The sequence below is a fragment of the Gopherus evgoodei genome, chromosome 2, assembly GCF_007399415.2.
Source record: "Gopherus evgoodei ecotype Sinaloan lineage chromosome 2, rGopEvg1_v1.p, whole genome shotgun sequence".
NCBI classification, from domain to species: Eukaryota; Metazoa; Chordata; order Testudines; family Testudinidae; genus Gopherus; species Gopherus evgoodei.
The window spans coordinates 186,835,000-186,856,757 of record NC_044323.1 but is presented as its reverse complement, the minus strand read 5'-3'; the positions used below and the strand labels follow the sequence as shown (position 1 = coordinate 186,856,757).

The 21,758-nt window shown below is 46.6% G+C and overlaps 1 long non-coding RNA gene across 4 annotated transcripts in view; it reads right to left on the bottom strand.

Annotated features, from left to right (window-relative positions):
• LOC115646562 overlaps positions 1-21,758 on the bottom strand; it is a 361,228-nt gene that overhangs the window by 47,545 nt on the left and 291,925 nt on the right. For all 4 annotated transcript variants that reach the window (XR_003999061.1, XR_003999062.1, XR_003999063.1 and 1 more), the window contains 2 exons: positions 8,001-8,186; positions 7,672-7,758 (listed from right to left, as the gene is read on the bottom strand). This is a non-coding gene — a long non-coding RNA (uncharacterized LOC115646562). The remainder of the gene's footprint in view (positions 1-7,671; positions 7,759-8,000; positions 8,187-21,758) is intronic.

Below are 21,758 nucleotides of genomic sequence, written 5' to 3'. Positions count from 1 at the left end.
GCAGAGGCAAGATTAGAAAAGCAAAGGCACAAAATGAACTCAAACTAGCTATGGGAATAAAGGGAAACAAGAAGACTTTTTATCAATACATTAGAAGCAAGAGGAAGATTAAGGACAGGGTAGGCCCACTGCTCAGTGAGGAGGGGGTAACAGTAACGGGAGACTTGGAAATGGCAGAGATGCTTAATGACTTCTTTGTTTCGGTCTTCACTGAGAAGTCTGAAGGAATGTCTAGTATAGTGAATGCTTACGGGAAGAGGGTAGGTTTAGAAGAGAAAATAAGGAAAGAGCAAGTAAAAAAATCACTTAGAAAAGTTAGATGCCTGCAAGTCACCAGGGCCTGATGAAATGCATCCTAGAATACTCAAGGAGTTAATAGAAGAGGTATCTGAGCCTCTAGCTATTATCTTTGGGAAATCATGGGAGACGGGGGAGATTCCAGAAGACTGGAAGGGGGCAAATATAGTGCCCATCTATAAAAAGGGAAATAAAAACAACCCAGGAAACTACAGACCATTATCTTCCCTGTGCCAGGGAAGATAATGGAGCAGGTAATCAAAGAAATCATCTGCAAACACTTGGAAGGTGGTAAGGTGATAGGGAATAGCCAGCATGGATTTGTAAAGAACAAATCGTGTCAAACTAATCTGATAGCGTTCTTTGATAGGATAACGAGCCTTGTGGATAAGGGAGAAGCAGTGGATGTGATATACCTAGACTTTAGTAAGGCATTTGATACAGTTTCGCATGATATTCTTATAGATAAGCTAGGAAAGTACAATTTAGATGGGGCTACTATAAGGTAGGTGCATAACTGGCTGGATAACCGTACTCAGAGAGTAGTTGTTAATGGCTCCCAATCCTGCTGGAAAGGTATAACAAGTGGGGTTCCGCAGGGGTCTGTTTTGGGACCGGTTCTGTTCAGTATCTTCATCAACGATTTAGATGTTGGCATAGAAAGTACGCTTATTAAGTTTGCGGACGATACCAAACTGGGAGGGATTGCAACTGCTCTGGAGGACAGGGTCAAAATTCAAAATGATCTGGACAAATTGGAGAAATGGTCTGAGGTAAACAGGATGAAGTTCAATAAAGAGAAATGCAAAGTGCTCCACTTAGGAAGGAACAATCAGTTTCACACATACAGAATGGGAAGAGACTGTCTAGGAAGGAGTATGGCAGAAAGAGATCTAGGGGTCATAGTGGACCACAAGCTTAATATGAGTCAACAGTGTGATACTGTTGCAAAAAAAGCAAACGTGATTCTGGGATGCATTAACAGGTGTGTTGTAAACAAGACATGAGAAGTCATTCTTCCGCTTTACTCTGCGCTGGTTAGGCCTCAACTGGAGTATTGTGTCCAGTTCTGGGCACCGCATTTCAAGAAAGATGTGGAGAAACTGGAGAGGGTCCAAAGAAGAGCAACAAGAATGATTAAAGGTCTTGAGAACATGACCTATGAAGGAAGGCTGAAGGAATTGGGTTTGTTTAGTTTGGAAAAGAGAAGACTGAGAGGGGACATGATAGCAGTTTTCAGGTATCTAAAAGGGTGTCATCAGGAGGAGGGAGAAAACTTGTTCACCTTAGCCTCCAATGATAGAACAAGAAGCAATGGGCTTAAACTGCAGCAAGGGAGATTTAGGTTGGACATTAGGAAAAAGTTCCTAACTGTCAGGGTAGTTAAACACTGGAATAGCTTGCCTAGGGAAGTTGTGGAATCTCCATCACTGGAGATATTTAAGAGTAGGTTAGATAAATGTCTATCAGGGATGTTCTAGACGGTATTTGGTCCTGCCATGAGGGCAGGGTACTGGACTCGATGACCTCTCGAGGTCCCTTCCAGTCCTAGAGTCTATGAGTCTATGAGTCCAGTCACTTCCAGAAACAATCAACATACCACAATCTCATATTTAAGTCACTTTTCATAGTACACTTTAAGACAAGTGAAGAAAAACGTGTTCATTATCAAGGATAGTCTCCTTCATCAATCTGCTGTGTAATAATTGAAAAATTAATATTCTTTGTGAAACTAGCCTACTTATATAACATTGACTTTTTCACTACATTTATTTATTTCCGTTATTAACTTTTGCATTTTTAAAGTTGAATGAAATAAGATCCTTATAAGATGTTATGGAATTATTCAAGGAGACCAGGGAAAATGCTGGAGTTTAATACCTATAATATTTCCTTTTCGGCACTCAGAATACTACCATGATTTTACCCGTGGTAAAATAAGGATGCAAGAATGAGCACCACTTATTTGATAATTAAGCAGGAATGAGCACAAAGCTGTTGTATGAATACAACAATGCACAGTAGGGTTAAATGTGAGCATGATAGAAAGCTGATGCTAAAATGATTTGACAAATAATAGCTTTGAGTTCATTACTGCTATTCTCTATAGATTATTAACCTACAACTATCAACCAGCCAGAAGGAGTGAATCTGTTATATTACTTAGACACCTAAATACCATGATGCTGTCTTTAAACACAGTAGAACTTCCATTGTCACACTGTCCAATACATCCTTAGACATCCAGTGAATTTTCACAGTTTTAATTTATGCAGCTGTGTTTATTTACACAGAACCTGCAAGTCTATTAAATAAGTCATCAGTTGCACTCATTCTTAACCATCATAGTTTTCCAGTATATACAATTGGAACGAGAGGTTTATTTACAGTGATTCAGGCAGTGGTGGACCAATTAAGAAACAGAAAAGATCTATAAAGAGGAGAATTTTTCTCTGCAGTATGAGTTAGCCAAGGGAAACTAACATGCTATTTAGCTCTGACACAGTAAACAAACTAGTACAACCAATCTTTCACATTCAGAGGCTAGGAGAAAAGAAATGAAATGAAATGGCATTCTAGAAGAGGTAGGTCATATGTATTATTTCAAAATATTATGTACACTGGCTGATGGGCATTCATCATGAGAGGGAAATCAGTGAAAACTGGCATGTATTCAGTCTATGACTGAGCATGGATTTCACAAGAAAGATAGATGAACCAAACATTATTAACAATTTCCTGTTCTTACTATTAAGGGGTTTCACTGACTGAAGCTAAGCAACTGCCGAGAATATATCTCACACTAGGATTAAAAGGAGAAAAAAGAGTTGTAAGTTGACTTCCTTTCTGTAAATAACCTTTATCCATTCCTCCTGTCATTCGTTTTATAAAGGTGGGATACAGTCAGTGCAAGTCTACTAGTAGGATGTGCTGGCAAAAAATTAAAAACTTCCAGTTTGACAGATATCTACTAGTTCACAATTTTTCATTTTTCCTGTGCTGTTAAATGGAATCAGTATTTAAACTGTCTGAGATTTCCAAATGGGAATTCTTCACAGTAGAAATATAATTTCCTTGTGGGCTTAACAAAGTGGCATTTAGTCTAATTTTTAAGTAAGTAAATATAAGATTTTTCTGGGAAAACAACAGTGCAACTTGTCTCCTTGAGATAATTTTGTAATATCAAGAAGCAGTGTTATAGTTTTGTTCCTTGAAAGACACTCAAAACAAGGTGGGCAAGATGTTGAGGGAGTGGAGAGGGGAACCAATACCATGCAGTAGAATTCCCCAAGGGAAATTCATGTTTATTAAGTCACTATTCTTGTTCAGTGAAGGTTAGCAAACATTTGAAAGAATTTCCTTCTGGGTCTAATAAAGTGGAAAAGGGGGTGATGTGATAATACCTGACAGGCTTTGGTTTTCAGCTTGTAGCATTGGTATTATTTTGCACTATTTCAAGTTCTGGATCCCGGTTTCTGATAATATACCAACAATTAAAATATCTCTCTGTATATACACTGAGGAAAACAAAAACAATTGCTCATGTTTGCTGTAGTGCAAAATCATTCTATTTAATGTTGCATTATTGTTAGTATTTGACAACTTCATACATAACGACAGGGGTTAAGCATGCTGTATATTCAGCTGTACTGTAATGAAGATTTACTTTTGCTATATTTCTTTCTAAATTTAGCATAGCTGTTTCTTGCAGGCTTACAAGTCAGAATGAACTACTACTTCTACTTAGGACCTGACCTAATCAAAGTAAATGAAAAGACTCCCATTAATTTCCATGCATATTAGTGCAGGCCTTCAATGCCTACAATGCAGAAAAAGTAGTAGACTCAAAACACAACATACAAAGATATTTCTTATAATTTCAAATTTCAGCTAGGGTCTTCTATCCAGAAGCATAATTGTCCCTTTTGTTCCTTAGTTTCTACCTTAGTGACACTTAGCTCATCGGAGAACAGACTTCTAATGATAAAGGCAGAATTCTAAGATCTTTATTTTCTTTCAGTCTCATAAAGCAATTGCATCCCTCCTCCAAGAGGCTTATTGTGTTACACTCACTAAAGAATTTGAATCCACTACAGTTAGGCCATGTCTACACTACAAGTTTTGGTCTGTGCCAACATGGGAGGCAAGTTTGTAGAAATTTTGGTTGTGCCCAGAACCCGCCTCCCCCCATTCTGCCCCCCCCAACTCCGCCCCCTCAAACTCCGCCTCCACCTGCCTAAGGCTCTGGGCACGGTTTCATGGGGGAGGTCTGGGGTGCAGGTCCTGGGCTGGGGATTAGGGTGCAGGAGGGGTGCAGGCTTTGGGAAGGAGTTTAGGTGCTGGGAGCAGGCTCCGGGCTGGGGCACGGGGTGGGTGTGCAGGAGGGGGTGAGGGCTGCAGGCTTTGGGATGGAGTTTAGGTGCAGGCTCTGGGCTGGTGGTGGGGGTGTAGGAAGGAATGAGGGGTGCAGGTTCTGGGCTAGTGGTGGGGGTGTAGAAAGGGGTGAGGGGTGTAGGCTTTGGGAGGGAGTTTGGGTGCTGGGTGCAGGCTCTGGGCTAGGGCAGGGGGTGGGTGTGCAGGAGGAGATGAGGGCTACAGGCTTTGGGATGGAGTTTAGGTGCAGGCTCTGGGCTGGTGGTGGGGGTGTAGAAAGGGGTGAGGGGTGCAGGATCTGGGAGGGAGTTTGGGTGCTGGGTGCAGGCTCTGGGCTAGGGCAGGGGGTGGGTGTGCAGGAGGGGGTGAGGGGTGCAGGCTTTGGGACAGAGTTTGGGTGCAGGCTCGGGTGGAGGTGTAGGAAGGGGGAGGTGGTGCACGCTGGGGCAGAGGATCAGGCTGCAGGGGGTTGGGGCTGAGGATGAGGGGTTCATGATGCGGGGGGGCTCAGAGCTAGGGCAGAGGCTCAGGATGCGGGGGATGAGGGCTCTGGCTAAGGCAGAGGATTCGGGTGCAGGGGGATGAGGGCTCTGGCTGGGGCTGAGGATTTGGGTGCAGGGGGATGAGGGCTCTGGCTGGGGATGAGGATTAGGGTGCAGGGGGATGAGGGTTGGGTCTCAGGATGAGGGTTTGCGGCATTGGAGAGGCTCAGGGCTAGGGCAGAAGAGCAGGGTAAGGGCAGCCTGCCTTGCCATTAGCGGATGGCAGGCGCTTGGACCCTGGGGAAGCAGACAGCAGTTCTGCTGGGAGCCGATCTGCGAGCAGGCAAGGACGCGGTAGAGGGGGGACGCAGGGGGAAGGGTGTTAGGCGGAGGCCGGGACCTGCTCCAGGCAGGGACACGGTGGGGCAGGGTGGTGGGGGGAGACCCGTGGGGGCCGGGGCCGGGGCCCGATCCAGGCAGGACCCGGGGAGAGACCCAGCTCCAAATATTGCTGGAGCAGGGCACCCGGCCCTGAATATTCTTGGAGCCCAGGCACCTCAAGCCCATATAACTTGCCGCCTATGTGTGCCAAATACATCAGCATTAAGACCACAGCAGTTAGTAGATCGCGCATGTGCAGTTATACTTGACTGTTTGTGTTAGTGCTGTACATACTCACAAGGAGTGCTTGTGTTGATGCAAAGTGCAGTTCACTATAGATAGGTATCCCAGTGAGTCATGTGCCACCCTCCATCACAATTCCTTTTTGTAAATTTTCACAATGCATGGCAGGGCACACACAAGTCACGCAGGGACGGCTGGAAGCAAGGGGTCAAGTTTCCATGATGCAAGTTGCTCCATCCAAGAAAGCCAAGCCTATTTCATAATTTTCACACCTTTTTAGAAATCCCACACACCTGCATGGTACTTGTCACTGTTCACCATCTCTGACAGAAGCATAGGGCCCAGTGACACATGTTTTTCTATAGTTTGACAAAATGAATTGCAACCAGATTTTTCCCACCCTGGAATCCCTGTACTCAACAGTAATTTTTCTTGTGATAAAGATTAAAAAAAACATAACAAAACTGGATGGCTTAGGAAATACGTATTTGAATATAAAACCTTTCACCTATCAGTCACAGAATCAGATCAAGCTCAAGTGGAGGATGAATGAAGTCAGAGCCAGACAGTAGTTTGGTGGACTGTGAAAAATGAGCTGTGCCTCATTTATGGTGGACAGGTGTCCTCATCACAGACTGACACCACGGCTAACAGACAAATGTTAGAACAAGCATGGGGACTACACTATCTTTGAATCCCTAAAGGATATACATCTCCAGGTCAGGATGGGGAGATTTTGGGTGCATCCACATTAGGCAAAAAGTTCACATATGGTAGGAATACACCTAACGTAGTAAAATTCTACTGAAGTTAAGGTGGGTGAGGTAATATCTTTTATTGGGCCAACTTCTGTTGGTGAGAGAGACAAGCTTTCGAGCTCTTCTTCTGTATAAGCTCAAAAGCTTGTCTCTCTCACCAGCAGAAGTTGGCCCAATAAAAGATTTTACTTCACCCTCCTTGTCTCTCTAATATCCTGGACCAACACAGCTACAACAACACTGCATACAAAAATGGCAGATAGTGACAACAAGGCTGTTTGTCATTTTCACATGCTTTAGCAGATCCTGGTAAGATCAAACTGCTAGCATGTTAAAAATGCAACTAGATTTTTATCTCATTGTAGTTACTGCATATTAGCTGGCAGGTAGTAAGAACACACATTGTTTCCTAGTGAAGACAAAGCTATCAAGGGGACTGAAAAGTCAAAACAGCCCTGACACTGGTTCAACCTATTCTGTCCATAAACAGAAGGCATAAGTCTCCAATGTCATCAAATTAACACTAGATGATGCATTTGTAACCTCCTCTAAAAGTGTATTCAGGAATTGTCAACTTTCATGAGCACTAACATGAATTAAAGGAAAAACTGCAAAAACTGATGATGTTCATAACCAATCTTTACTTGTTATTCAGAAAAAAATCCAGATGTGAAAGAAAACTACTGGAAGTTAACAGCTGAAGAAAAGTCTGTTTTTCTTTCCTCTAAAAGATAAGAATATCTTTTCCAGAGAAAGGTAGTTGTCCCATCCACATAAAAGAAGAGTAAATTGAATGAAATATTTGTGGGCATAACAACGTTTTTCCACTGCTCTAGATGGAATAGCAACAATTAGCATTTTCACATGGACAACTTTGAAGAGATCCATCTAAATATTTTTAACAGATGTAAAACTAAATTAATTCAAAATTCAGGGGCTTTTTCAAATATGACAAGTCTCCTTCCTCCTCTTCCTACTCAATTCCCCATCTGAAAATGCTTAAACAGCAATCAATTTACAACATTTAAAATCCCATAGAGTGTAGTTTCTGAAATATTCATCTTTAACTGTAAAATTGCATTAATATGCAATGACATGACCCAGTTGAAATGTAAAAATAATAATGTAAACCTGACCTGCCAATATGCCAGGAGCATGTTGTAGTATCACCCAAGATGCACATCAGACCAATGCCTATTTCAAATTTAACGATAAATGAGTTCCTAGGATACAAAATAGTGAAGATCATAAATCACATAAGGAATTCCTATCACCTCTTGTTGGAATTCAGAAGTCCACATTCATAGACAATTACTAAGAAAAATGAAGACAGAATAAAATGAGTGGGGGAAATATAAGTGCAAATAAATTTAAAGCAAATACTATTTCTGGCATTGCTAGCTTGTTTATGAGAGATTTTAAAAAAAGTAAAATGAAATATGAATTTGGGAGCACTGGTTCTCACCTGCAGTCCTTAGTATCTGAAGAAAGGCATAACCTGGACATAGCTTGGTCACCATTGTAATACCTCCTGCCATAACAGCAAGAGTGACAGGCAAGACCTACTGTCCTTCAGTGAGCAGTTTCTGAGCAGGTCTCTCACTCAGGAAGACTGGCTTGACTTTTGGGCCTCGTTCCTATCCAGGGAAACCTTTAGAAAACAAAAAACACACGAGAAGATCAGCCAGAGAGAGAGAGAGGCTCCAGAACAAACACTATGGAGAAAACTGCTGAAAAATGAGGATTAGGCAACTTCGGCAACATTCAAGCAATGTGATTTCCAAATTAGATTTGGGATATATAGTCTGAAAAGGTTAACTGATTTGAATTACCTGGTCTCTGCCTCTGACTACTTGAAGTAGGTGGCAAAACACAATCCATTTCCTTTCCATCTATAACTTCTGTTGAGTTCAGTAGTTCAAAAAGTCTTATTATCGCAGCAGATAAGACAGAATTATGACTATGGGTTTGACATAGTGGAGTGCCTCATTACACATTGTCACAGACATCACAGAGTGAACCACAGATTTCCCCCTCAAGGAGAAATAATGAGCTGTCCTGGGTCCACAGCACTTTTTACAGCATCTCAGATGTTTCCCTTTGTTTATTTTTTCATTTAAAAAAACAGCAGTCAAAGTAAACAAAAAGTAAAACAACGGTAGTATAAACCTGATAAAAACCAAAATGCCATTGTTGCTGACCAAGCAAATACTATACTAGTCATAGAAATAATCTGTTTATTTGGCATTCTGTTGCAATAAAATAGGATGCTTGCATATTCTCTCTTGTACAAATCCCGCCTCATTATCATCCTGTCCAGTTTGCTGCAGGCCATGACGTAGTCTTTGATAATAGTTTTGGCATATGTTTCCTAGGGAAAGACCTGGCCACCCTTCTGCTGAATGGATGTCCATTGCGTTAATGCTGAAGATACATATGTGCCGCCTCCCGCTGTGTCAAACCCTTGATACCCACGTGATCTGTCACTATCACTTAATACCATCCAAGCAACATGAATTATACAGATAGTACAGACCTTCTCCTACAAATGGGAAATGCATGTATTTATATTGAGCACACACATGAAATACACTATATACATTAGCAACACTACATTTAATGACAGATAAGCTTGCAGCAAGGCATACCCCACCCATCCAAAACCTTAAAAGCAGGGAAATAAAAAGTTAAAGGGAAAGACATGTGCACGCCTTTTCACCTTCCTATTGAGTACAACTGCAATACACTGCAATGTCCCACAAGACTTTTGCTTCCATCTCCAACAGATAATCCAAAGCAGAAATAACACTAGAACAACAAGTTTATTTACACAGTACCCCGCCACTAAAAAAGGACCTGTGTGCTGAACAATAAAAAAAATCCTCGTTAACAAAAACACCCCAACCTCCATAAAATTACAGACAACATGGGTAAACAAAAAGAATAAAAACAAGGCAATGAAACAACAACAGTGATAGTAATTTAAGAACACCTCGAAAAATAAGCTTTGAGGGTTTTTTTTTTTAATGGGGAGAGAAGAAATTACATGAATTTTAAGAGGGAGCAAAAGCTCAAATCGCCTACTGACTCAAGGCATGATGTCCTGAAGCTATCCCAGCTTCAACAAATTCATACTTTAATGAAAAACCTTAACAGTGACCTCAGCAGTGTTAAGGCAAAATAACATTCCATATGCCTGGAATGTGTGACAATCTGATGTACTGATCTGTTGACAGAATTGATATAAAAAGCATATGATGTAATTTTTTATTGTATTAAAACTCACTGACATCAGAAATTCACCATTCCTTCTACTGTTAGATTGAAACTCTCTAATGCATCCTTAACCACAGTGCAGCTTCTGCTGCATCATAATATCAAAATCACTATCTAGCACCTTGCCGCTTTCCACATCAAGCAAAATAATTAAACTATGACTCAACTGCATCTTATTGCCTTGCCAGGTGCACGTGGGTGGACAATGCATCAAGAACTAAAATATTAATCCAATGCATTCCCCTATGCAGCATTCCCAGCTCAAGGTGAAACATGACAGCAACAATCGCCCTGAAGGTAAAGAGTATGAAGAATGCAATACAAAGAGGTTACCAGTAAAATATCCAACTCTACACAATAAAAGACCTTAACAAACATTAAAATGGTTAAAGAAAAAAACACGTACATGCCCATTCACACAAAAGAAATAGTTTAGCATATACAGCAATAGAGGAGCTTCTAACAAGAATCTGTAGGTAGAACACCTCTTGCTTGAGCACATCTGGAAAGAGATAATTAACCTCTGCTGAGACTGAAAGCAATTTTTTTGTTTTGTTTTGCTTTTTTTTAAGGACCCAAGCCACTGTTCATAGGGTTGGATTCTGTACTGCATGTGGGATAGATTCAGGTTTCTAGAATCCATTACATATTGTGTGGGGTGTTTTTTTTAACTGATGATACACGAACCCAGAGAAGCTGAAATTCTCATGAGCTAATATTTCTTCCTTTATTGAGCAAGACAGCAAAGCAAATCTGAGTTCCAAACCAAAGCACAGAAAGTGATACAGGGGTGCTCTAAACATGAAAATTTTGATTTGTATATTTTCCATGCTTAACAAATAAGCTGCCCCATTGCTCACAGAAGGGCAGGGCCAGCTCTAGGCACCAGCAAAGCGAGCACGTGCTTGGGGCAGCACAACTCCTTGGAATCCTTACATCTCATACTCCCTGGCATAGGTATGTTGTGGAAATGTGCCTCTGAATAAGTAAAAATGGCACAAGTTGTGTTGCTCCATCAGAGTACGCCATGGGGCCAGCTCCTAAACAACATTCAACAGAATCACACGTCTCCATATAAGTCTGGGGTTCCACAATGGCGAAGATGAAGGGATGCTATTTCCTATACATTAACATATTTAATAAACTATTTAAATAAGATGACTGATACAGCTACAGAGGTTGGTAATGATACAGACCATCAGCTTGCCAGTCCACTCATTTTGCACAGTGATTCAGCAGCATTAATACCAAACAAACTGCCCCACAGTCTTCGGTGTGTGTCTCTTTTCTCCTCTTCCTCTAATGTAATCATCTTATTTTACTGTGGTATTGACATTCAATACAAGGCACTTCTTTAGAAGTGAGAATTAGCATTTCAAATCCTATGTGACTGGATGAGTGGGGGGCACTAAAATTGTGGAGCAAGGTCCTTCTCACAAAATCTGGAGTCGACAGTTCTCACATTATCAGAATCTCATGATTGTAGGATGTTGGGGGCTGTTTGCTGTTGTTTTGGGCTTCTTAAAAATCACACTTCCCATGGTCTCCTGATGTTTGTCAGCATCCCTGAAACTTTCAACCTTACTCAAAATGGTTACCATCTCTCCATTTCCCTCCCCTCCCCCCAGTTAGGATGAAACAGGGCTGCTCTTAGTGCAAATGATTACCTACTGGTATCCATAATGAACAGGAAACCATGAGAGAGCATGGGAAATATGGGCAGGAAGGAAATTGAGGGGACATGCAAGGGAATGTAAGAAAAATTAAGAGATATAAGCAGAAGAGAAAAGTTGTTTTCCATGTGTAGTTTTCTAACTAAAGCAAAAGTAGCTTTAAAATGTAATTGCATTTATTTAAAAATAATGTGCCTTTCAATTGCTTTAGTCACAAACCTATATTCAACTGAAAAGTGACAGTACAGAACTGTTGAGAGATTAGAGTATAAGAGGAATTATAAATGGGAAAAATAGTTCATAATTTCTACTGTATAAATACTGAGGCACTAACAAGATACAAATTTTAGTTAAAAAGGAGCTGCAAATCATCCTGAAGACACCATCTCTATCTGCATGCATGCAGCAGCTTGTACAAATGGGTTCTTTGTACCCGTTTACACAAGTTACCAAAGTGGAAAGCCAGGCATGAGAAATGTCACTCATCTAAGTCTGTTTTGGTTACAGTTCCTATCACCAAGCAGACAGGAAGCGTTCTCAGACTCACAAAGAAGCAAACAGAAGCCAGAGCTAAAAGTAGACTTTTTTCTGCATGCTATTACTCTGAAAGAACGGAAACCATATGGGGATTGGGTTATTATTCAGCTAGTTAGAGCCTTCAGGTGGCTTCAAATTAAAAAGAAAGATTGTCAACAGATGTACCCATCCACTCTACATCCTCTTTTCATACAGCGTATTAAAACATTATTATTGCTTCATCCACTAGTGCTGCTATGCCAGCATTTCAGTATTTGATTGTTACTTCACTGTAAGAACTCACACATTGATAACTTAATTATAAAAATTCACTCCAGGCTAAGCCTTTAAGTTTTTTGGAATGGTCAAAAGTAGTTGTAAGCATTTAAGATGTTTCTACATTTTAAACATATTAACTCTAGCACAGATCCGCTTTCTCGTCTACTGTGTCAGTTATCTGTGCACTTACCAATTCAGCACTGAGTGCTTTACCAGCCTTCTCTTGTGAAGGAGCCCATCCAACACGTCCCCATTACATTATGTCCTAAGATTACATTGATTTGAAAGGAATTGCCATAGGCAGCTATACCAGAATAAACACATGTTAAAGCTTTAAGAGTTTAAGGACAGGATAGCCCAATATTTTCTTTTTCATGTTTGAGTGGTATCGGCATTCATGAAATAGATTCTTGGCACTTGTGTGTGGGGACATGAACAAGTGTCTGAATGAGCACTGGATAACACCTGTTAATGCTACACATTAAATTTACAAAAATAATTAACACTCCCATGCATTTTAAATTTCATTCCTGGTTGGTGGGTGTAAGCTGGCATGGCTGTCCCTCCACCTCCAAGAGAGGCCATGCCTCCTCGCAGTTTGGTCTGCTAGAGTATTCTCCCAAATGAAGAAAAAACAAAGGAGGAAATTAGCCGTTCTCAATGGGCCCCAGCCTTCAAGCATGGCAGGGAAAAAGACGGTTACTCACCTTTGTAACTGTTGTTCTTCGAGATGTGTTGCTCACATCCATTCCAGTTAGGTGTACGCGCCGCGCGTGCACGTTCGTCGGAAACTTTTTTACCCTAGCAACTCCAGTGGGCCGGCAGGTCGCCCCCTAGAGTGGCGCCGCCATGGCGCTCTATATATACCCCTGCCGGCCCGCCCGCTCCTCAGTTCCTTCTTGCCGGCTACTCCGACAGTGGGGAAGGAGGGCGGGTGTGGAATGGATGTGAGCAACACATCTCGAAGAACAACAGTTACAAAGGTGAGTAACCGTCTTTTCTTCTTCGAGTGATTGCTCACATCCATTCCAGTTAGGTGACTCCCAAGCCATACCTAGGCGGTGGGGTCGGAGTGAGAAGTCGCGGCACGGAGCACTGCAGTTCCGAAGGCCGCATCCTCCCTCGACTGCTGGACCAGGGCGTAGTGGGAAGCAAAGGTGTGGACCGATGACCAGGTCGCTGCCCGACAGATTTCCTGGATGGGCACACGGGCTAGGAAAGCCAGCGACGACGCCTGCGCCCTGGTAGAATGCGCAGTCACACGGCCCGTAGGGACATGGGCCAAGTCATAACAAGTCCTGATACAGGACGTAACCCAAGAGGATATCCTCTGGGAGGAGATAGGAAGACCTTTCATACGATCTGCTACCGCCACGAAAAGTTGGGGGGATTTTCGGAAGGGCTTAGTCCTCTCTATGTAGAACGCGAGAGCCCTACGGACATCCAGCGAGTGGAGCTGCTGCTCCCTGCCTGAGGAGTGAGGTTTTGGGAAAAAAACCGGAAGGAAAATCTCTTGGTTGATATGAAAGGCTGAGACCACCTTGGGCAGAAAAGCAGGGTGTGGCCTCAGCTGCACCTTATCCTTGTGGAAGACCGTATATGGGGGGTCTACCACCAGAGCTCGGAGCTCCGACACCCGTCTAGCTGAGGTGATAGCCACTAGAAAGGCAGCTTTCCAAGAGAGGTAGAGCAGGGAGCAAGTAGCTAGCGGCTCAAAGGGGGGTCCCATGAGCCGGGACAACACCAGGTTAAGATCCCAGGTTGGAGCAGGGGGACGGACGTTAGGGAATAAACGTCCCAGCCCTTTAAGGAATCTCGACACCGTCGGGTGAGAAAAAACGGAGCGACCGTCCGCACCCGGGTGAAAGGTGGAGATAGCTGCTAGGTGGACTCGCAACGACGATAAGGCCAGACCTTGCCCTTTGAGGGACAAAACGTAGTCTAAGATTTCGGAAACCGAAACTTCCATAGGGCGGAGATTTCTCTCTACGCACCAACAGGAGAAGCGCTTCCATTTCGCTGAATATGTGGCTCTTGTGGACGGTTTCCTGCTGCTCAAGAGCACCTCTCTCACAGGCGTAGAGCAGCGCAGCTCTGAACCAGTCAGCCACGCAGGAGCCACGCCGCTAGGTGCAGCGACTGCAGGTCTGGGTGACAGAGGGTCCCGTGGTCCTGGGTAATCAGGTCCGGATGAAGGGGCAGGGGAACTGGGTCGGCTATGGCCAAGTCCAGCAGCATGGTGTACCAGTGCTGCCTGGGCCACGCCGGGGCCACCATGATCACGAGAGCCCTGTCCCTGCGCACCTTCAGGAGGACCTTGTGGACCAGAGGGAACGGGGGAAATGCATAGTACAGGTGGGTCGACCACTGGATGAGGAAGGCATCCGCTATCGACCCCGGCTCCCTGCCCTGAAAGGAGCAGAACGCTTGGCACTTCCTGTTCCCCTTGGACGCGAAGAGGTCCACCTGGGGATAACCCCACCTCCGGAAAATGGAGAGAGCGACGTCCGGGCGAAGGGACCACTCGTGTGACAGGAAGGATCTGCTCAATCGATCCGCCAGCGTGTTCCGTACTCCGGGGAGGAAGGAAGCCGTGAGGTGAAAGGAGTGGGCTACACAAAAGTCCCAGAGTCGCATCGCCTCGTGACACAGGGGGGAGGACCTGGTGCCGCCCTGCTTGTTGATATAGTACATGGTCGTCGTGTTGTCCGTGAACACGGCGACACAACGACCCTGAAGCTGATGACAAAACGCTTGACAAGCAAGGCGGACCGCTCTCAACTCCCGTATGTTGATGTGGAGCCCCACCTCCTCCTGGGACCACAGGCCCTGTGTCCGCAGGGTCCCTAGGTTGGCCCCCCAGCCTAGATCTGAGGCATCCGTTGTCAGGGATACCGATGGCTGAGAGGGGTGAAAGGGAAGACCCGCACATAATACGGACTGGTCTAACCACCAGCCGAGAGAATCTAAGACCTTCTGGGGGATTGTGACTAACATGTCTAAAGGTTGCCTTTGCGGCCTGTAACGACTGATAAGCCACAGCTGGAGAGGCCTCATGTGGAGCCGAGCGTAGCCGGTCACAAAAGTGCACGCCGCCATGTGGCCTAACAGGGTTAGACATGTCCTCACTGACGTCAATGGGGCTGACCGCAAACGTTGAACGATCGCCGCCATGGTCTGGAACCGTTGCAGAGGCAGCGAGGCCCTGCCCACAGTGGCATCCAAGACGGCCCCGATAAATTCCACCTTCTGCGTGGGCCTCAGAGTGGACTTGTCTGTGTTTATCAAGAGGCCCAGACTTGCAAATATGGCGGTGATCATGCGGACATGGCTGTTGACCTGCTGTTCCGACGTGCCCCGAATCAACCAGTCGTCCAGATAAGGGAACACGTGGACACGGTTGCGCCGAAGATGCGCCACGACAACTGCCATGCATTTTGTAAACACCCTCGGGGCCGTGGACAGGCCGAATGGGAGGACTGCAAACTGATAATGAAGAGCCCCCACAACGAAGCGGAGAAAGCGTCTGTGGCGCGGCCAAATGGCAATGTGGAAATACGCGTCCTGCATGTCAAGGGCGGCGTACCAGTCTCCCGGATCCAGGGATGGAATAATGGTCCCCAGGGATACCATGCGGAACTTCAACTTCACGAGGTATTTGTTGAGTTCTCGCAGGTCGAGGATAGGCCTGAGGCCCCCCTTGGCCTTGGGGATCAGAAAGTAGCGGGAATAAAACCCCTTGCCTTTCTCGTTTTCCGGAACCGCCTCTATAGCTCCTTTGCTGAGGAGCGTCTGCACCTCCTGCCGAAGGAATTGCTCGTGAGAGGGGTCCCTGAAGAGGGACGAGGAAGGAGGGCGGGAAGGAGGAAACGAAACAAACTGCAGGCGGTATCCCGTCTGCACCAGGCTTAAGACCCAGCGGTCCGATGTTATTTGGGACCACGCCGGGAGGAAAAACGAAAGGCGGTTTGAAAACGGGGGGAGAGGATCCATAGGGGAAACTGTTACCGCGCCCTCGGGCGCACCTTCAAAATGAAGGCTTAGGACCAGGCGGGGGTTTTGAGGAGCCTTGGTTCTGCCCCCCTTGGTTCCCAGACTGCCTGCGCCTGCCGTTCCTGCCGCGGCGCCTGTAAAGGTCCTGCCGCTGGCGGAACTGGGAAAACGGCCTACGTTGTTGCTGTTGTTGCGACCTAAAGGGTCTACGCTGCGTCACGGGGGTGTGCATCCCGAGGGACCGCATGATGACCCTGTTGTCTTTTAGACTCTTGAGTCTGGGGTCTGTCTTATCGGAAAACAGGCCCTGGCCTTCGAAAGGAAGGTCCTGTATAGTGTGCTGGAGCTCCGGCGGAAGGCCGGAAACCTGCAGCCAGGAGATGCGACGCATCGTAACTCCTGACGCGAGGGTGCGGGCAGCCGAGTCCGCAGCGTCCAAAGAGGCTTGTAAGGCCGTGCGTGCGACCTTCTTGCCTTCGTCCAAGATGGCCGTAAACTCTTGGCGAGCATCCTGTGGCAGCAGCTCCTTAAATTTGTCCACTGCCACCCAGGAGTTAAAGGCGTATCTGCTCAGCAGGGCCTGCTGGTTAGAGACCCTGAGCTGCAGCGCCCCAGCCGAATACACCTTACGGCCAAGGTGGTCCATCCGCCTGGCCTCTCTGGACTTGGGGGCCGGAGCCTCCTGGCCGTGACGCTCCCTATCGTTCACCGATTGCACTACCAGTGAACCGGGAGTCGGGTGAACATGTAGATATTCATAGCCCCTAGAAGGGGCCATGTACTTTCTCTCGACTCCTTTCGCTGTCGGAGGGATGGAGGCCGGGGACTGCCAGATAGTATTGGCGTTGGCCTGGATGGTCCGTATGAAGGGCAGGGCGACCCTGGTGGGAGCATCAGAAGAGAGGATGGTGACAATTGGGTCCTCTATCTCCGAGACCTCCTCTGCCTGCAGACTCAGGTTTTGAGCCAATCGCCTGAGGAGGTCCTGGTGCGCCCTGAGATCCAGCGGGGGGGGACTGTTGGAGGAGGTACCCGCCACCGCCTCATCCGGGGAGGAGGATGATGAGACCCCAGGCACGATAGTGTCCAACTGAGGGTCTTCCTCAGCCCTCGCCTCTGCCTCCGGAGCCACAGCGGAGTCCTGCTGGTTGGACCCTTCCTCCCCTTCCGGGGAGGGAGGGGGGCGAGACAAGGAGGCTTCAGGGGCCCTACGCTCCGCAGTCGCCGGTCTAGCAGGGAGCTGCTGGGGGCCCTGGGCCTGATGGTATGCCCAGGGTGTCCAGAATCCCCACTGTTGTGGGCCTTGGTCTTGCAGCGGCGGATCCCCGAACAGCGCCGCCTGCCGGTCGGTGCCCAGCGCATACCCACTGTCCGTCTGGGAAGATACGGACGGCTGTCTCGAGGGCCACGGCGGGGCCGACCCCGGATGGTAAGGGTCTGCGCGTGCCGGCACGGAGGATCGTCTCGGTGCCGGGGACCGGTGCCGGGAGTCATATCGGTGCCGGGACCGGGATCGGGACCGGGATCTATCACGGTGCCGGGATCCTGATCGGTACCGGGTGCCGCTTCAGTACCGGGACCTGCCACCAGCTCGGTGCCGGGAGGTCGACCGGGACCTGCCACCAGCTCGGTGCCGGGAGGTCGACCGAGACCGGGACCTACCACCAGCTCGGCGCCGGGAGGTCGACCGAGACCGGGACCTGCCACCAGCTCGGTGCCGGGAGGTCGACCGGTGCGGCGAGTAGCGTCGGGACCTGCTCCTGGAGTCGCGGTGCCGGTGTCGCCGACTGGAGCCTGACCGCGACCGTCTCGATGCCGACCGTTGCCGCGAGTGCGACCGGTACCGCTGAGGGGAGCGGTGCCGGGACTGCGAGCGGCGTCGGGATCTGGAGCGCCCAAGACGTCGGGACCTGGATGGCGAACAACTGTCTCTGGGCGGCGCCGACAGCATGGGCTTGCCTCTGGACACAACCCGCACCGGAGGTACCGGGGGTGGCAGCCGAGTGGGCTCAGTCAGGGCAATAAGGTCCCGAGCCGAGGCGAAGGTCTCCGGTGTGGATGGGACCACTATCTCAACCCCAGATCTCATGGGGGAGCTCGGCGGCACCGGACTCAACGGACCCGCCGGGCCCGGAGTCAACGGTGCTGACGGTGCCGGCGGCGCCGCGGCCGATGTCAAGGCCGGGCGCTCAAGCCGGGTCTGCCTGGCCGGAGTATCAGACTTCGACGGCCTTGGCTCTGATTCCGGTGCCGGAGAAGGTCGGTGCCGGGGAGTCTTCTCGGTGCCGGAGCGATCCGGTGCCGGTGCCGATACCACGGCCTGCCAAGCCGACGGGTCAAGTGCCGCCTCCATTAGGAGAGTTCGGAGCCTCTGATCCCTCTCCTTTTTTGTCCTCGGCTTAAAAGCCTTACAGATGCGGCACTTGTCAGATCTGTGCGATTCCCCGAGGCACTTCAGGCACGCTTCGTGGGGATCGCTGGTAGGCATGGGCTTCTTGCAGGCCGCACACTGCTTGAAGCCCGGCGAAACAGGCATGAGCCTGGCGCCGGGTGCCGGGAAGGGCTAAGCCCCCGGCGAAGAACTACTTAACAACTATTTAACTAAACTATCTACTTAACAAACTAATTAACAACTATATGGAACTAGAGATAAACGATAGACAAGCGATAGAGAACTAGGAGAGCTAGGGACGTGGAGGACAGCTAAGCCGCGCTCCACAGTTCCAACGACCGACACGGCGGTAAGAAGGAACTGAGGAGCGGGCGGGCCGGCAGGGGTATATATAGAGCGCCATGGCGGCGCCACTCTAGGGGGCGACCTGCCGGCCCACTGGAGTTGCTAGGGTAAAAAAGTTTCCGACGAACGTGCACGCGCGGCGCGTACACCTAACTGGAATGGATGTGAGCAATCACTCGAAGAAGAACAAGCAGTCAAGGCTCTGGCCTGCAGGTAGGCAGAACTGGAGCAGTTTATCCGCCCAGTCTAGGGGCTCCAACAGGGGCGAGCGCCAAGCAACATTGCTGAGGCTCCAGCAGGGATGCCCGAGAAGCACAGGCCTCCTGCCCTAAGGAGGGAGAGTACTGCCACCCCAGGGGTGGGCTGGCAGGGGGGGATGCGGGCCTGCTCAACTCCACTATGGCCCAGCCCAGGGTCCTAAACAGTGGCAAAGTGGTCTGCCTCTGGGTCAGCTGGGATTCCACCTGCAAGACGCTGACCGGCGGCACCACAGCCAGACAGTAGTCTCACTCCCCTGGGCTGCTTCCTATTCTTCCCCTCGGATGTACTTGCATACAGGGGTCATCCTCAGTCTCCCCGGGATACTCTGCCAACAGCAGCGGTAGCAGCTCCTCAGCATCATGAGTGGCAGGGCTCTCTGGAAGCTCAGGCTGGTCATCTAGGCAGCAGCAGTTCTCCTTGGCGTCCCACTCCAGCAGCGGGGAAGAAGAATCTGTCTCCTTCAGCAGCTCCCTCTTGACAGAGCTGCTTGGCCAGTCTTTTAGACTTCCTCTTCCTGTCCCACTCCTCTGCTTCTGGCATGCGGCGCATGGCCCTCCTGGTTCCACCCACCAGGTGACTTGCAGAGTTCCCTCTGCATCCACCTCTGAGGGAGGCCACGCCACCTCACTACAGTGGGATAGCATTGTGGTGTTTGCTTTTACACCAGCTATTTGAAATGTGAACAGAAAATGATCAGACTTTTAAAATGTAGTACAGTAAATAACTTATTATGCAAATATAACCTGGGATAGCACGTGTGGTATTCTTACTAACTCTGCCAACTGGGAAAATGTATATGGAAATCTACTGGCACCATACTTTAATTTATGAACTCAGTGCCATATATTAATGTCTATCATCTTATGGGTTAATTTGCAACTATATAGTGATTTTCAAGGACAGTAGAATCCAAGAATCAAAAGCAAAATATGCACAGAATGCCAACTATGATACTTGTAAATATAATCACACCTATATTCATTCATTCAAACACAGAGGATTCACTCATTTCACTCCTCAATCAGATTGGTATATTAGATAGCCGTGGCCAGAGGGTAAAATTTCAAAATATTTGTTTATTTTGAATAGCACAGGTAATGGTAATAGATAATAAACTAGTGCAAAAAATTAAGAACGATTATTTCTTCTAGCCTGAAATGTCTCTGGGAAATATTTTTCTTTAAATGAAACATTCAGAATTGTATGTTATTAAGAAGTGAAGCTGATGGTTAAAAATAGGGAATGTAGCAGAAAGCCCTTTTAGTCTTGCATATTGAAACATCCTTACCCAAAATTCCTTCTCTTCCATTATCCCTGCAATGGCTCATGAACGTCTCAAAAATTGCTGCTGAAGACAGCCTGCGGAGTCTTTTAGTATTATTAGGATATTACTTACTGCTTACCAAATGCATGAAAAGTGACTTAAATGAAAAAAGTCATTCCAATAGTATTTGCAGGAGAGACCAGTTGCTCTCATCCATTCAAACAAACTTACATACACATACACACTCCAGGCTTTATTATCCAGTCTACTAAACTACCTCTAACAATTGTCAGATCTTTAAAATAATTCAGTTCAATGAACAAGATCTACATTTTACAGGAAGTTGAAGCCTGTTTATTCTAACAAGGACTCTAAACTCAGTCTAAAGGCAAGCTATCAAACTAGACAACATGAGGTATACCATAATACAGGCTCAAGTTCAAGGCTCCCTTCAATCCCATTTAATGATAGTATTTCATGAAATGTAACCATATGCCAGCAATCCAAGCCTGAATCCAATTTCTTCACTAGCAAAACTTGAATGAATTCAAATCCCTCAATCCTGCCATTCTTTTGTACTTTAACGACTGATTTGAAAGGCTTTTTGAGATTCTACTTTTCAATCAACATGTGATCAACATCAGTAATGACTGGATGATCAGCCACAGAATCCACAGTGATTAGATACCTTCCTGTAGCCTTGCCAAGTCCCACACACCCCTCACCCTCCACAAATCATATTTTGATGGTCAATTAAAATACCACTCTAGTTCTTTTCCATGATCAACTCTCATTATAGGAAAGTGCAGATGAACAGATGTTGTATCTGGGTTGATAAGTTTTCATGACAATTTTTCAGAGCTACTTTACTGGGTCCTGGCCACTGGTCCGAGGGGCTCTGCATTTTAATTTAAAATATTTAAGAAACTTCATTTAAAATTAAAAACCTTATTTACTTTACATACAACAATAGTTACGTTATATATTATAGACTTATAGGAAGAGACCTTCTAACAATGTTAAAATATATTACTGGCACACCATTTCTGAAAGGTTGCCAACCCCTGATCTATGTTATATAGGTTGCTGTAGATCCAATGAGAAAAACAACTAAACAATCTTCCTCCCAGCCTTTTTCTGTATAGATCTTCCCATGGGCTTTAGTCTCTTTAGGCTCCAATCTTTAGCCCCCAATCTGGGCTCTAGAAAGTTCTTTCCCAGCCT